Source organism: Takifugu rubripes, chromosome 7, assembly GCF_901000725.2.
Source record: "Takifugu rubripes chromosome 7, fTakRub1.2, whole genome shotgun sequence".
Classification (NCBI taxonomy): domain Eukaryota; kingdom Metazoa; phylum Chordata; class Actinopteri; order Tetraodontiformes; family Tetraodontidae; genus Takifugu; species Takifugu rubripes.
Genome location: NC_042291.1, coordinates 2181936 through 2198957, shown reverse-complemented (window position 1 = coordinate 2198957; position 17022 = coordinate 2181936). Strand labels below are relative to the sequence as shown.

General features: G+C 44.0%; 1 long non-coding RNA gene across 1 annotated transcript; it reads left to right on the top strand.

Annotated features, from left to right (window-relative positions):
• Positions 1-13395: 13395 nt before the first annotated feature.
• On the top strand, positions 13396-15986 carry LOC115250430 (uncharacterized). The gene is made up of 3 exons (XR_003888983.1): positions 13396-13451; positions 14676-14760; positions 14828-15986. It is a non-coding gene; the product is annotated as an uncharacterized lncRNA (long non-coding RNA).
• The last annotated feature ends 1036 nt before the right edge of the window (positions 15987-17022 follow it).

Here is a 17022-nt window from a genome sequence, read left to right as displayed (position 1 = left end):
AAATACAAACAGCCAGTACTACACAGTCTGGCCACAGGACCACATCCTTGGAGGAGATGCCCAATGTCCAAAACACACACAGTACATACTGACTATATACACAGACTATACCACCTTCACATTTTTCGCCCGGCAACAGCAGCAGCGAAGACATGACTCATTATTTATCCAATTCTGGTTTCTTCAGTCGTCAGAAGTTTTCAGGTCACTTTGTTGGTATAACACTGCCGTCACATCGCCAAGGCAACAGACCAACACTCCTTATGGTCTGCACCTGAACATGCTAAAGACGCCACAGTGACACATTTGTCTAACTATTCTGGAGCTCAGAAAAACTTACTGTTCTGACAGTGAACGCTTTCAAAGCCTGGTGCACATTTGCAGATGTATATGCTGAAGACATCGCTTTGGCACGTGGAACTTGAACACCTGGCAGACGCCGTCATTATGACACAGGACGTGACTCCATGGTACAGTTTGAGAGCAGAGTTGGTCTCCATCAGTAAGTCCATCTTACCACTCTCTGTCTCCTTACAGTTCTCCCCGTTGAAGCCCTCCGGACAGATGCAGATGAAGCGGCGCCCCTCCACCATCCAAGAGTGTCCAAAATGAAGAGCTGGACAGCACCAGGGCCTAATAAGATCCACGCCTACTGCCTTAAGAAGCTAACTGCACTCAATGAACGCCTGGCAGCACAGATGAACCAGGTGCTAACTGGGAACCACCCAGAGTGGCTAACCCAGGGTCAGACAATCCTCATCAAGGACCCCCAGAAGGGCACAATACCATCCAACTACCGGCCCATAACTTGCCTCAGCACCACATGGAAGCTCCTATCAGGCATCATAGCGGCTAAGATCAGCAAGCACATGGATCAATACATGAGCAGAGCACAGAAAGGCATAGGCGACAACACCATGTCAACAGGTCAATCGCCCAGGACTGTAGGACGCGACACACCGACCTGTGCACTGCCTGGATTGATTACTAGAACGCCGATGCCGCACACATGGATACTGGAGTGCCTAAAGCTATATAACATCAACAGGACATCCAGAACTCCATGAAGCTGTGGAACACGACTCTGGAGGCCAACTCAAAGCCAATTGCACGGGTGAGATTCACGATCAGAACTTTCCGTTTTTCAAATGCCTATTTGGTCAGAATCAAAGGCAGCATTGTTGTTCAGTTAAATTTAAATGTAAAGTTAAATTTAAATAGATGTATATTCCGTTTTGATTTAAAAGCCTTCGTCTTTCACTACCAAGTACAGGCTAAATCATTGCAAATAAAGGTTGCGATGGCTTCTCCTGTAGGTATGGCCCACAGAGAAGCGGCTGGTACTGTTAACGAGGCCCAGGCGCCTTGTCAGAAGCTAAAGTTTTGGTCTTGTGAGATCATGTCAAACTATTTTATTGAAGTTTAATAAACCTGAGCAAGTTATTTTTCGGAGCCTACTTTAACAATTCGACCAGTCAGAGCATTAAGAATGAGAATTTATGCATGGATTAAGGTCCAAACTAGTTTTTTTAAGGAACTGACCCAGACTCTACTGGCCCAAATTACTTATTTTATTGAGAAATCTTGGCACTTGTTTTCAGGAAACCAGGAAATACAAATGTGCTAAATCTTGGGGCACTCTTCCTGTTGTCGCACTCCTTCAGCCCTCTGTTCCAACATGAGAAGCGCCACAGAACTCAGCCCAGGAAAGACCAGAACCTTTGGAAGATGTTTGGCTTTTTGGATGGTCTCAAGAGTTTTTTGGCAATTTGGACAATATGTTCTTCAATGATTGACTCCTCCGAGTACTTCAGCATGAATAGGACCTCGTTTGGATTGCCCAGCTTTTTACAGACGCCTTTGTGGATCGTTTTGTCCATCTTCTTAAATGATTTCTCTGTCAGACTTAGAGTTTCATTATCATCCCAGACTTTGGGCCAGATGTATGCAAGGAGAGCACTCAGGACTTCATCGTTGTACTGAGGTACAATGTTTGCTTCATGGTAAATGTGATTAAGAATCTTTTCGATTAAAAACTGGACAAATGCTCTCATTGACTCCCCTTTCTTAATTTCCTGTGGTTCCACTCCAATTACCGAAGGGGGTACATAGCTGTCCAGATGTTTTTCAAGAGAAACTGAAGCTTCTTCTATCTGTTCCTCCTCGCATACAAATGTATCCAATTCTTCAGCATGTTCAACAGCAGAGTGAGGATATGGTTTAATTTCAAGTTCCTCCTCAGGTTCTGATGCTTCTGACTGGTCTTCTCCTGCTACCCTGTGGCTACTATCACCCACTGGACCTTCTACTACATCTTTCAGGATTGGTGAAAGAATTTTTACCTTTTCCATCAACCTGAAAACCAGAGTTTTCAGGAACCAGTTTACCAGCCCCTGCAATTTCCAGGCTTTCTTCTTGGTGTCAGCATAGAATCTTTCATTCCTCTCAGTGTCTTTACTGTCAGTCTCTGCCAACAAGTGGCTGTACAATAACTCACTCGTAGTTTCTTGGAAAACAGACTTATGGCTGGAGGTCATCTCCTGGAACCCATTAACCAAGGAGGTGTCATTATCAACCAGCGATGTCACGGTAACTACCAGTGACCTCACTGATTCGCTGCTATCTCCTCTCCTCAGCATGGGGTGTTGTTTCCTCAGCTGGCTGATCAAGTGACGGATCCAAACGTTGAGGAAACACTTGGCAAATAAATTTGTGATCTTTTCTTTACAAAGTTTTAAAGGATTCTTCTTCTCCTTTTTTCCAGTAAGTATGGGGGCAATGTCTTCTGACAGGGCCTGGATCTCTGTAGCAGTCTCTGTGAAGACCCCTTCGTAATCTTCTTCTGGAACGATGTCTACAATAGGAGTGATGATTTCTTTTAACTCTTTGCTAAGAGATGAATGAGGACCACCATCACCAACTGCATTTTCCACAACTGGAGTTTCAACTGGAGACGCCTTCCTCTGTTTAACCTTTCGGGGTTTGAAGAACTTTTTGACCCTTTTAGCAAACTTCCTTATCACATTGTTGAGAATAAGAATCATAGCACCAAGTGAACAGAAGTTGAGGGGGTTTTGAGGAGAACCAGAGAAGATTGCGTCCAGCCCTTCTTCGACCTCGTCTTTCATCATGTCCGTTACACACCTTATAGAAACATCATCAGCTTGATGGGGTATGTGCAATGCTTCAGATAAACTCTTTCGAAGCGTTTCATCCAATCCTGACATGAGACTTTCCCTTGAATTTGGATCTTCTTGGATTGCTGTTGATATGGCTGTAATCACAGAACTTATCAGATCTAAAATAAGATCTGCTAACAGCATTTTAGTTGCGGCATCAGGAGAACCCATTGTCATTAAGTTCCATTGTTCTACTGTAATTCTTTCAAAAAATAAATCAACTGATGGACGAAGAGTGTCGGCTGTCAACACCTCTTCAGAAAGTATGTCTTTTGTGGTCTTGCTGCTTTTCATTGTGTGTTAGTTTCCTTCTTCATATGGTATTGTCAAAAATATTAAAATTTTACTCAAATACACTGCACAATGCTGAAGTAGGTCTAAAGCTAGTTTACATAATTAATTTACATTTAAGCAACATCAAAGGAGCAAAGCTTATATATCAAACATTAATAAATGTAATAATCACAATAATGTAATAATACATTAATAAATGTATTTGATCTTAGTCTCAACATACATACTAATCTGTCCTATTCACACTTTGTTGTTACCTCCACAATACTGTTTAGACGATGTTAAGCGGTCCAAATAGGCATTTGAAAGGCAGCATTGTTGTTCAATTAAATTTAAATGTAAAGTTAAATTTAAATAGATGCATCTTTAGGATGCTAGGAGCTTCCCGGATAGAATTTTGTTGCTCCGCTCTCGGAGTACAATGCCTGCCAGCAGCCCCTTCCCAACCCACTGGCTGTTCGCTGCTCCCTCGTCTCTTCCGCACGCAAATTCGTGATCAGACCCTTCCCTATTTAATTGCCAATTTAGACAGTGTCCAATTCTATGCCTTTGGTTAAATGAGCTTTCAAACCGGGAGGCAAAGGAAGACCCTTGCTGTTGTATGCCAGGGAGATAGCCTCCACAATCCAGCCTCTGTTTACACAGTGCTTTGCCGTTAGCCCGATTAGCGTAACAAACAAACATATGATAACATAAACGCCCACCTTGGGTGTGGTTCATATATGTGTGTAATGCATGCACCGGGCATAGGGAGTGCAACCTCCTCTGCTCCTCAGAAGCAAACGGAGGAGGAGAGAAACTCCAAAGTTCAAAAGCCATAGAATTAATCGACAAGATAACTTTAGTAACATAAGCTGCACTGGTACGCAGTGTAACCTTAGAACCATCCGGATTTAAAAAAAAACAAACAACTGACAAACAGCCTGGATTAAAACCCTGGTCATAAACGATCTACATAATCCAACAAATTCTGAAAGATCTCAAAATCAATTTGAATTCGAGTCAAGTGGAGAAACAACCTTCATGACTTCTGCCATGACTTGATGCATGGCGGCACCCTTGCCGGCCATCTTGCCTGCAGTTTGGTTGGATCCAGTTAGCCCTGGTCATTGACTCACAAATACAAATCGTGTTGTAATGTTGAATATTTTGCTCCTTTGGAGATTTAGAAAACCACATCAATGTTTAATAGTTGCATGGGAGAGAAAAATAAAGTGACAAAAATCCAGTAGAAACAGTTCAGATTTTATTTTACACAAAACAAACGAGACAAATCAACATTAATCTGGGCTCTGTGTCGTTAAAGATTCAGACATGAGTTCCAAGTACTTTTTCCATGACCCTCTGGATCCTTGAGAAGAATTGGCCACTGCTTCCTATTCCTCCTTTGGTACTCCTGTGGTGTTCCCATTTGAAGAAAATGGTTTCACTGAAAATGTCCTCATCTCACAGAATGTCGAAGAAGATCCACATGAGATTGTGTGAGTGTTCAATGGTGTCTGTCAGCTCCTGCAGAGCGTCTAAGGCCTCCAGCTGCTTGTGCTGATCAGTCAGGAAGGTTTTCAGCAGTCCTGATCTTCCCAGCATCTGTGGACAGTTGACCTTGGGAACGCCGCAGACGCTAATCACAGACTCGCAGACTGCCGACATCAGAGCTCATTTGTGGAGCGGCCTCGTTGACGTCAGTGAGGTGGAGGTACTCTGACCTCCAGCTGCTCTCAGGAGCTTTTCTCTAGCTGTTTGCATCATATGCCGCCCTGTGAGCTTCTCCTTCACCTCTTCTCTGGACATGAATTAGCTCTCCTTTCTTTCTCACTTGCTCCTGGTGGATGTTTCTGATGGTTCTAGGGCCATTTTCTGGTCCTCGAGGCACCCAGTTGTTCAGTCTGAGTTCAACCAACCCCTTAAGCAAGAATTTGACCCTACAAGAGACCTCGCCTTCTTGGATGATGTAGTCTATGTAACTGAAGTACTGGTCCATTTGTGGCTTGGCCTCCTCTGTGTCCAGCTGTTTCCCACAGGTGGGCAGCAGCTTGCACAAGCATTCAAAGGACTCCTCCACACAATCATCAAGTAGTTTATAGATGCATTCGTGCACGATGATGTTCCTCAGCATTTGTAGCTTGAAGAGTTCACTAACGAATCTTATCAGGCTGAGACAACGACGGTGAGCCTTTGTCTTCATGGCTTCCAGCTCACTCTCCAGGCGCTGACGCTCATCTTGGTTTTGGGCAGCGTCCAGCTCTTTTTGTTTGCTCATGAAGGCTTCATCATCATTTATATCTTTCAGGAACTCATGCTGGCAACGCCGAAGCAGCAGCTTCAAGAACTCCAAGGCGGCGTCACCGCTCTCTGAGTCCATCTTCATCCCCACCAAGTGTCTGAACAGCCTGGCTTAGGTGGCGCAGTAGGCTGGCTCTGACGCTGCCTTGCCCAGGATCAGCTCAATGGCTCCCTTCAGCCTTTCTTCTGTGTTTATCTTCAGGTATTTCACCTGTTGCATCAGACGACCAAATCTTTCAGGAGTTTTTTTGTGTAAGACACGTTGAAGGATATCAAGTGTCTCCTTGGTTGTCTTTTTCATGAATGTTGCGTCTACACACTTGCTGCCATCTTCCTTCCATGCTGGTTTACAGACATTTTTATTGTCCTTTGGAATCTGGCCTCCAGTAATGTGTTGTCCAACATACGTGAATCTGATTTGGAGCTTCTGTAGAGCTTGATAACTGCTCCGAATTTTCTTCTTTTTGTTCTTTCCTTTTTCCTTCTTTGTCATTGTAGCTGTCTCGTAGGAGCCGGAGGTCTAATGAATGTTTCTCTGCAAGTGAAGTCAGTGGTTTGAATCTAAAATGATCTGTTTAAATGGTGAATGTTTCAAGATAAAAGAAGGTTGGTCTTTGATGTTACTGTATATGATACCCTTTCATCAGGCCAAAGCACATTGTCTTTGATGTTGTGGTTTAGTCATCTTTTTGCACACAGCGAAAGATTTTCATGGATTTTGAAAGGCATGAAAATTTAAAAAATGAGAACGCAGTAATATAGATGGCGCTCACAATTTGTCGACGGCAGCATCAGTAAACTGTTATTTTTAACATACAGAACAAATACAAACAGCCAGTACTACACAGTCTGGCCACAGGGCCACATCCTGGGAGGAGGTGCCCAATGTCCAAAACACACACAGTACATACTGACTATATACACAGACTATACCACCTTCACATTTTTCGCCCGGCAACAGCAGCAGCGAAGACATGACTCATTATTTATCCAATTCTGGTTTCTTCAGTCGTCAGAAGTTTTCAGGTCACTTTGTTGGTATAACTGTACTGATGGTGATGTGAGTATTGCGTCACTTCCTGTCTCCTCTATCGTTCGTTGGTTGCATTGTGCACGGGGTGCCGTATTCACTTAATATTGAACACTTGGTGTGTTGTATTCACTTAATATTGAACACTTGGTTTGTTGTATTCACTTAATATTGAACACTTGGTGTGTTGTATTCACTTTACTTACATTTTTGAACACTTGGGACATTCTAGTCACCTGATATCAACAGTGAGAAACAACCCATTGGGACCGAACCCCTATTTTTTTCACTTGTGAAAAAAAAAAAAAAAAGTGAAGCCTCACGAAGCACTGAGGCTTCACCACTTCACCACTTTCCTAACAATTGTGTCGAAAAATAGTCAAAGCGTCGAGACTTCAGTGATGGGGACATCTGGTGGACAACCGAAGCCATAGAAACCTCCGAAGAGCACGACTGCAGCACCGGCACTGTTTCAATCCCATGACGCTAATAAAAGTTCATTGTGTGGTCATCCAGGTGTTTTGTTCATTCATACCAAATAATGATTATATTTCCATTACAATAAAATATGCAGATACTCCCCCCTTACTCTAAAGATAAAGATAATGGTTTGTCATTTGTCTTATGTTTGATTTGGAATGATTTTTCACAGAAGCAGAACAGTTATTTGTCCTCACAAACTCTAGAACGTCGCTTATTGGTGGTACTTGCCATGAAACTTGCCAAAATACTCTCACTCTTCAAATCTCTATCTCCTCACAAACCAACAATTTTATTTCCAGAGCGATTTTCTCTTCAAAGAGCACTTGAATTGCTCAGTGCAATGGATGGGGACACGTCAGAATTAGATTTATCTGACAATGATGACGACATCCTGGATGCCAGTTATCAACCCCAACCTCAGGAGCAGAGCAGCACTGAAGATGAGAGCAGTGGTGATGAGTACCCCATCCCACATCCCACTGAACAGAGCAGGGGACGTAAACGTCTCCGTGGCGAAGATAATGGTTAGCCAAGACTTAGTGGATATTTGTTTATTTTAGGGCTTTAGGGCTAAGTAAATGTTTTAGAGGAGTACATAAAGGTACAGCACCATTCAATGTTTCTAGCAAAATGCCAATTTTCAGGTTCAGGCTCTGGCGCGGCCAGATCCAACACTCCCAGGAGTAGCTGCCGAACTCGGCATGAGGCTGATGGCTCAAATGATGGCCCAGAAGAGCCAACAACAGGACCAAGCCCTAATCCCAAGCAGGGACAATCTTATAAAGGTAATAATAATAATGGTTCTTATTTTGGCATGCCTTGAAGGCAAATCATAAAATTTCATATAAATGTTCACTCAGATTCAACTATGTTATGCACTAATACACCTCAGTGAATTGCTTGTGTGAGTCACTTCGCAATAAGCACAATTTGTATTTTGATTCTTGTGCAGGACGTGGAATGCGCTGGAGGGCAGCTCCATTTATGCCCAACCTCATGGATTTTACGAATGAGGATTAAACGGAGCATGATCGGAATAGCTGGACCCCACTGAACTATGTGGAACAGTACATAGATCACAATTTGATAAAAAAACATAGCTGATTGCACCAACGCTGTGTCACTGAGTAGGAGTGGGGACCTACTCAGAACATCAATAGATGAGGTCTACCATTTTTTTGGTGCCTGTATCCTAATGTCCTGTCTCCCATACCCCAAAATAAGGATGTACTGGTCCAGGTCCATCAGTGTCACTCCTATAACGGAAAGATTCACTCGGGACAGATGTTTCAGGCTGAGGCAATCATTAAAAGTCCTGATTGATGATGATGTGCCAGAAGACCTCAGGAAGCGGGACAAATTTTGGAAGGTGCGACCTTTCGTAGATAGGATTTTGCAAGGCTGCAGGTCTCAGGCTCGGCCTGAATCTGTATCCATAGATGAACAGATGATTCCCTTCACAGGAGCCTGTCCATGTAGGCAGTATTTGCCCATGAAGCCAAACCCTGTTGGTATTAAGAACTTTGTTTGTGCCACAACAGATGGCATTGTGCTGGACTTTGACCTCTATCAAGGTTCAGCTGCATTGCGCGAACAGGTCGAAGAACCAGAGGGTCTGGGTTTGGGAAGTTTGGTTATGGCGCGTCTGTGTAAAACCCTGCATCGTGGCACAAAAGTGTACTGTGACCGGCTCTTCACAGGCATCCAAGGTGCGGAGCAAATGCTGAAGAAGGAGCTGTACCTTACTGGTACAGTAATGAAGAACCGGGTCACTGCAGCGGTGCAGAAGTTACCCACAGACAAAACTATGCAAACTTCCGGAAGAGGAACTTCAAAAGAAGTTTCTAGCGAAGATGGACAGTTGTGTGTCGTTAAGTGGTTCGACAACAAACCAGTTCTAATGATCTCAGCTGTTCATGGGACACAGCCTGAAGATACCTGCCAGCGCTGGGATAAGAAACAAAAAAAATATGTGTCTGTCTCCCGACCATGCATTGTTCGGGAGTACAACATGAAAATGGGTGGAGTTGACCTGATCGACAGAATGATCAGTTATTATCGCATGAGCAGCTGTACCAAGAAATGGACAATTAGGATGCTCATGCACTTCACAGATCTGGCTTTAGCCAACAGCTGGCTACTGTATCGAAAAGATCTGGCAACGTGTGGGGCACCAAGGAAGAGCATCATGCAGTTCCTGGAGTTCCGCATGGACGTGGCCAGGACCTTCTTGGCCCAGCATCATAGCCAAGAAGAGGATGCAGACTCTCCAGAGCTGTCAGAGGGAGATGATGACTCTTCAGAAAGTAAAAAACGCCCAGTGATGGCAGTGCCCCATGTGTCTGTCCGCAGGAGGGCTAATGCACATCTCCCAGAGATGGTAAATATGAAGAATGCCGCACGGTGCAGAGCAGCAGGCTGCACAGGGAGAACCCGAGTGCGTTGCGTGACCTGCAAGGTGTTCTTGTGTGTACAAACCGAGCGCAACTGCTTTTTAGAATTTCATAAGTAGCTATGTTTGTATGTGTTAATGTGTTATTATTGTCATTATAGTCTACCCTGATCAAAAAATGTTCAAAACTATGTTTGTATGTGTTATTAATAATGTGTTGTTATTATTGTAATTACAGTATAACTTGTTCAAAAAATGTTCAAAACTATGTAAATATGTGTTATTAATAATGTGTTATTATTGTAATTACAGTATAACTTGTTCAAAAAATGTTCAAAATTATGTAAATATGTGTTATTATTGTAATTACAGTATAACTTGTTCAAAACATGTTCAAAACTATGTAAATAAAGAGTTTTTCATTCTATTACACAAAAACTGTATTATTGATTTTATTGTGCTTTATGGTAATTCAGACCCAGTGCCCACATATGTGGATATGTTTCTCTAAAACTACATCATGTAAAAAGATGATGCTTAGTTTTTATACTTATTGGGTTCCAATAAGTCCAAATAGCAAAGAGAAATAAAATTTGCATATCAAAACAAGAGCGTGGGTCTTAAACAAATACAGAGCTTCGCCGATTACTAGCATTAGCATGGCCTCACCGTCTGTTTCACCCGGTGTCTTTGTCTGTTCAGCGTGCGAAATGTTTAGTTACTCCTCTGCCTCCCTTAGTGAAGGGAATAGATGCAGAAAGTGTAGTTTATTTATGGCTATGGAGGCGAGACTTAGCGAGCTTGAGACGCGGTTCCGCAGCTTGGAGTTGCGTCAAGTAGCCAGGGTAAGCTAGCTGCTGCGGAGCCGCCTAGCGTAGCTACAGCTAGCGGTCCCCCGGCAGCAGCCGAGCAGCCGGCTAGCCAGGGCGGCTGGGTGACGGTTCGTAGGAAGCGTAGCCCAAAACAAAGGCCCACGGTGCACCACCACCCGCTTCCCGTGGCTAACCGTGGCTAACCCACTCGGCGACACACCCGCTGAGAAACCGACCCTGGTAATTGGCGACTACGCTGGTTGATAATGACACCTCCTTGCCGACTACGTTTTGCGCTACGTGAAGCCGACTCCAGCGACCATAGTTAGGTGCATTCTGGGGGCCAGAGCGGGCGACATAGAAGCAAATCTATGGCTGCTGGCGAGACGTAATCGTAAATTTGGTAAAGTTATTATTCACGTCGGAGCCAACGACACCCGGCTTCGTCAGTCGGAGGTCACCAAAATTAACTTGGGAGTCGGTGTGTAACTACGCAAAAACGATGTGAACGACCTGATAGCGTCATCACATCATCACATTGATTTATTTTGTCTTACTGAGACCTGGCTTCAGAAGGAGTATGTTAGCTTAAATGAATCTACTCCTCCTACCCATCTTAATTATCATATTCCACGTGTTACTGGTCGAGGAGGGGGAGTGGCAGCAATCTATCACTCCAAGTTATTAATTAATCCCAGACCAAAACATGGCTTCAGTTCATTTGAAAGCCTGACTCTTGGCATCACTCATCTGAACTGGAGGACAGAAAAGCCACTTCTGTTTGTAGTTGTATATCGGCCCCCTGCTGGGCCACATTCAGAGTTCATGTCTGAGTTCTCTGATTTCTTATCTGACTTGGTCCTTAGAACGGACAAAGTCATTATCATTGGAGACTTTAACATCCATATAGATGTTATAAATGACAGCTTTAGAAATGGCTTCATTTCATTACTTGAGTCAGTTGGTTTCCTCCAGCAGATAAACCAACCAACTCATAGCTTTAACCACACCCTAGATCTCGTCCTGATTTATGGTGTTGAGGTAGAACATGTGTCAGTGTTCCCTCAGAACCCAGTCCTGTCAGACCATTCTTTGATCACTTTTACATTTATGATTAAGGATTCTTCTATGCTCAGAACAAAGTCTTATTATAGCAGATGTCTCTCAGATAATGCTGTAGCTAAGTTTAAGGAAGTGATCCCTGTGCTGATCCCAGGACCACCGTGTGTTTCCCCAGGGATCAATCATTATAATCTTAGCCCTGCTGAGGTTGACTCTATTGCTGAACTGTGCAGCAACCTCACTGAGAATCACACTTGATTATGTTGCCCCCCTGAAAAAGAAAATAGTAAATCAGAGGAGGTGTGCCCCCTGGTATAATTCACATATCAGGACCCTCAAGCAGAAAGTGCTAAGACTGGAAAGGAAGTGGCATTCTTGTAAAATAGACAGCTATCATGTAGCCTGGAAAGACTGTCTATTAGGTTACAAAAAGGCCCTTCACAAGGCTAGAACAGCTTATTTTTCTTCTTTGATTGAAGAAAATAAGAGCAACCCCAGGTTTCTTTTCAGCACTGTGGCCAAATTAACTAAGAGTCACAGTGTTTTAGATCCACGTATCCCTTCTTCCCTTAGTGGTGAAGACTTCATGAGCTTCTTCACTGATAAAGCTCTAGCTATCAGAGCTAACCAGGCCATCCCAACAACTGGACCATCACCAGATGTGCCGACTGTGGGAACATACAGGTTCTCCAACGAGCCCTTAAACTCCTTCAGCCCTATATATTTTTCTGAGGTGTCATCGCTAATTCAGAAATCCAAGACCACCACGTGTCTTTTAGATCCCATCCCAACACACCTGTTGAAGGATGTTCTACCATTGATAGGCAGTTATATCCTGGACCAGATCAATGGTTCTTTAGTGTCAGGTTATGTACCCCGGTCCTACAAGGTGGCAGTGATTAAGCCGTTGCTTAAAAAACCATCACTGGATCCTGATGTCTTGGCAAATTATAGGCCAATATCCAACCTTCCTTTTATCTCAAAAGTTCTAGAGAAGGTGGTGGTGACTCAGTTACTGGAGCACCTGCAGAGGAACAGCCTGTTTGAGATGTTTCAGTCAGGCTTTAGAGCTCATCACAGCACAGAAACAGCACTTCTTAAAGTCACTAATGATCTTCTCATAGCTTCAGATCATGGACTGGTCTCTATGCTGGTTCTGCTGGACCTCAGTGCTGCTTTTGATACAGTTGATCACAGCATCCTGTTACATAGACTGGAACATGTGATTGGGATTAAAGGGACAGCACTAGACTGGTTTAGATCATATTTATCTGATACATACCAGTTTGCTTATGTCCATGGTGTTCCCTCCTCATACAGTAGGGTTAGCCATGGAGTTCCTCAAGGTTCTGTACTTGGACCAATCCTCTTCACCTTGTACATGCTTCCCTTAGGGAACATTATTCGGCAGCATGGGATAAATGTTCATTGTTATGCTGATGACACTCAGCTTTATTTATCCATGAAACCCGAGGAGACAGAGAAGTTAGTGAAGCTCCAGACCTGTCTTAAAGACATAAAGTCCTGGATGTCTTCAAATTTCCTCCTCCTTAACCCAGGAAAAACTGAGGTCATGGTGTTTGGTCCTGAACCTCTCTGGGATAGATTAGATCACATGATCACTCTAGATGGTATCTCATTAACATCTAGTCTCTCTGTGAGGAATCTAGGAGTAACTTTTGATCAAAATCTCTCCTTCAACTCACACATTAAATTAGCCTCTAGAAGTGCCTTTTATCACTTGAGGAACATCACAAAGATCAGGAAGCTGCTGACGCGGCATGATGCTGAAAAGTTAGTCCATGCATTTGTTACTTCCAGGCTGGACTACTGTAACTCTTTATTATCACGGTGTCCAAACAACTCTTTAAGAAGCCTCCAGTTGATCCAAAATGCTGCAGCCAGAGTTCTGACAGGTATTGACAAAAGAGATCACATAACTCCTGTAATGGCGTCGCTTCATTGGCTGCCCGTTAAATTTAGAATAATTTTAAAAACCCTTCTTTTGACCTACAAGGTCCTCAGACCTAGCTCCATCCTACCTGGAGGAGCTAGTGATACCTTATCAGCCCAATAGACCGCTCCGCTCTGAGAATGCTGGTCTACTTGTGGTTCCCAGAGTTTCTAGGAGTAGAATGGGGGGCCGAGCATTTAGCTACCAGGCCCCCCTGCTTTGGAACCAGATCCCTGTCCAGGTACGGGAGGCTGACTCCATCGCTACTTTTAAGATCAGACTCAAAACCTACCTCTTTGAAAAAGCTGATTGTTACTAATTCAGTAGTTCCAGTTACTATCATAGACAGACAAATTATCATACTTATGGGGTCGTCTAATCGTTAGGTCACATCTTAGTTATGCTGTTATAGGCCAAGGCTTCCGGGGTCTGGAAACATGATCACCTGACAGGCCTCTGTCACTCCACTGGGTCATGGTTTCCTCTCCTCTCCTCTCCTTTCCTCTCCTCATCAAGCAGACTAGTTCTTGTGTAGTTTTTCTGCTTCTCCACCCCCCTATTTATTTACAGGTATCGCCGCCCTCGGAGCTGCATAATGACCTCCGGGTTAGGGTGTTTCTGTGCTCTGTGCCTCTCCTCTCCTCTCCCCCTCCTTCTCCTTTTCCTCTCCCTCTCCTCTCCCTTCCTCTCTTCTTTCCCCTCCTCCTCCTTCTCCTTTCCTCTACCTCCCATTCACTCTACTTCTCCTCTCCTCTACCCCTCCCCTCTCCTCTCCTACCTATCCTATCTTCTACCTGTCCTCCCCCTTCTCCTCTCTCTTTACCCAGCCGGCCATCAGCAGGAGGGTCCCCCTACATGAGCCTGGTCCTGCTCAAGGTTTCTTCCTGTTAAAGGGGAGTTTCTCCTTGCCACTGTTGCTTGTCTGGGGTCAGGCCCTGGGATTCTGGAAAGTGCCTTGAAACAATTTTGATTGTATAAGACGCTATATAAATAAAGATTGATTTGATTTGATTTGATTTGATAACACTGCCGTCACATCGCCAAGGCAACAGACCAACACTCCTTATGGTCTGCACCTGAACATGCTAAAGACGCCACAGTGACACATTTGTCTAACTATTCTGGAGCTCAGCAAAACTTACTGTTCTCACAGTGAACGCTTTCAAAGCCTGGTGCACATTTGCAGGTGTATATGCTGAAGACATCGCTTTGGCATGTGGAACTTGTCACCTGGCAGACGCCGTCATTATGACACAGGACGTGACTCCATGGTACAGTTTGAGAGCAGAGTTGGTCTCCATCAGTAAGTCCATTTTACCACTCTCTGTCTCCTTACAGGTCTCCCCGTTGAAACTCTCCAGACAGATGCAGATGAAGCGGCGCCCCTCCACCATCCAAGAGTGTCCAAAATGAAGAGCTGGATAGCACCAGGGCCCAATAAGATCCACACCTACTGCCTTAAGAAGCTAACTGCACTCAGTGAACGCCTGGCAGCACAGATGAACCAGGTGCTAACTGGGAACCACCCAGAATGGCTAACCCAGGGTCAGACAATCCTCATCAAGGACCCCCAGAAGGGCACAATACCATCCAACTACCGGCCCATAACTTGCCTCAGCACCACATGGAAGCTCCTATCAGGCATCATAGCGGCTAAGATCAGCAAGCACATGGATCAATACATGAGCAGAGCACAGAAAGGCATAGGCAACAACACCATGTCAACAGGTCAATCGCCCAGGACTGTAGGACGCGACACACCGACCTGTGCACTGCCTGGATTGATTACTAGAACGCCGATGCCGCACACATGGATACTGGAGTGCCTAAAGCTATATAACATCAACAGGACATCCAGAACTCCATGAAGCTGTGGAACACGACTCTGGAGGCCAACTCAAAGCCAATTGCACGGGTGAGATTCACGATCAGAACTTTCCGTTTTTCAAGCGCCTATTTGGTCAGAATCAAAGGCAGCATTGTTGTTCAGTTAAATTTAAATGTAAAGTTGAATTTAAATAGATGTATATTCCGTTTTGATTTAAAAGCCTTCGTCTTTCACTACCAAGTACAGGCTAAATTATTGCAAATAAAGGTTGCGATGGCTTCTCCTGTAGGTATGGCCCACAGAGAAGTGGCTGGTACTGTTAACGAGGCCCAGGCGCCTTGTCAGAAGCTAAAGTTTGCGTCTTGTGAGATCATGTCAAACTATTTTATTGAAGTTTAATAAACTTGAGCAAGTTATCTTTCGGAGCCTACTTTAACAATTCGACCAGTCAGAGCATTAAGAATGAGAATTTATGCATGGATTAAGGTCCAAACTAGTTTTTTTAAGGAACTGACCCAGACTCTACTGGCCCAAATTACTTATTTTATTGAGAAATCTTGGCACTTGTTTTCAGGAAACCAGGAAATACAAATGTGCTAAATCTTTGGGCACTCTTCCTGTTGTCGCACTCCTTCAGCCCTCTGTTCCAACATGAGGAGCGCCACAGAACTCAGCCCAGGAAAGACCAGAACCTCTGGAAGATGTTTGGCTTTTTGGATGGTCTCAAGAGTTTTTTGGCAATTTGGACAATATGTTCTTCAATGATTGACTCCTCCGAGTACTTCAGCATGAATAGGACCTCGTTTGGATTGCCCAGCTTTTTACAGACGCCTTTGTGGATCGTTTTGTCCATCTTCTTAAATGATTTCTCTGTCAGACTTAGAGTTTCATTATCATCCCAGACTTTGTGCCAGATGTGTGCAAGGAGAGCACTCAGGACTTCATCGTTGTACTGAGGTACAATGTTTGCTTCATGGTAAATGTGATTAAGAATCTTTTCGATTAAAAACTGGACAAATGCTCTCATTGACTCCCCTTTCTTAATTTCCTGTGGTTCCACTCCAATTACCGAAGGGGGTACATAGCTGTCCAGATGTTTTTCAAGAGAAACTGAAGCTTCTTCTATCTGTTCCTCCTCGCATACAAATGTATCCAATTCTTCAGCATGTTCAACAGCAGAGTGAGGATATGGTTTAATTTCAAGTTCCTCCTCAAGTTCTGATGCTTGTGACAGGTCTTCTCCTGCTACCCTGTGGCTATTATCACCCACTGGACCTTGTACTGCATCTTTCAGGATTGGTGAAAGAATTTTTACCTTTTCCATCAACCTGAAAACCAGAGTTTTCAGGAACCAGTTTACCAGCCCCTGCAATTTCCAGGCTTTCTTCTTGGTGTCAGCATAGAATCTTTCATTCCTCTCAGTGTCTTTACTGTCAGTCTCTGCCAACAAGTGGCTGTACAATAACTCACTCGTAGTTTCTTGGAAAACAGACTTATGGCTGGAGGTCATCTCCTGGAACCCATTAACCAAGGAGGTGTCATTATCAACCAGCGATGTCACGGTAAGTACCAGTGACCTCACTGATTCGCTGCTATCTGCTCTCCTCAGCATGGGGTGTTGTTTCCTCAGCTGGCTGATCAAGTGACGGATCCAAACGTTGAGGAAACACTTGGCAAATAAATTTGTGATCTTTTCTTTACAAAG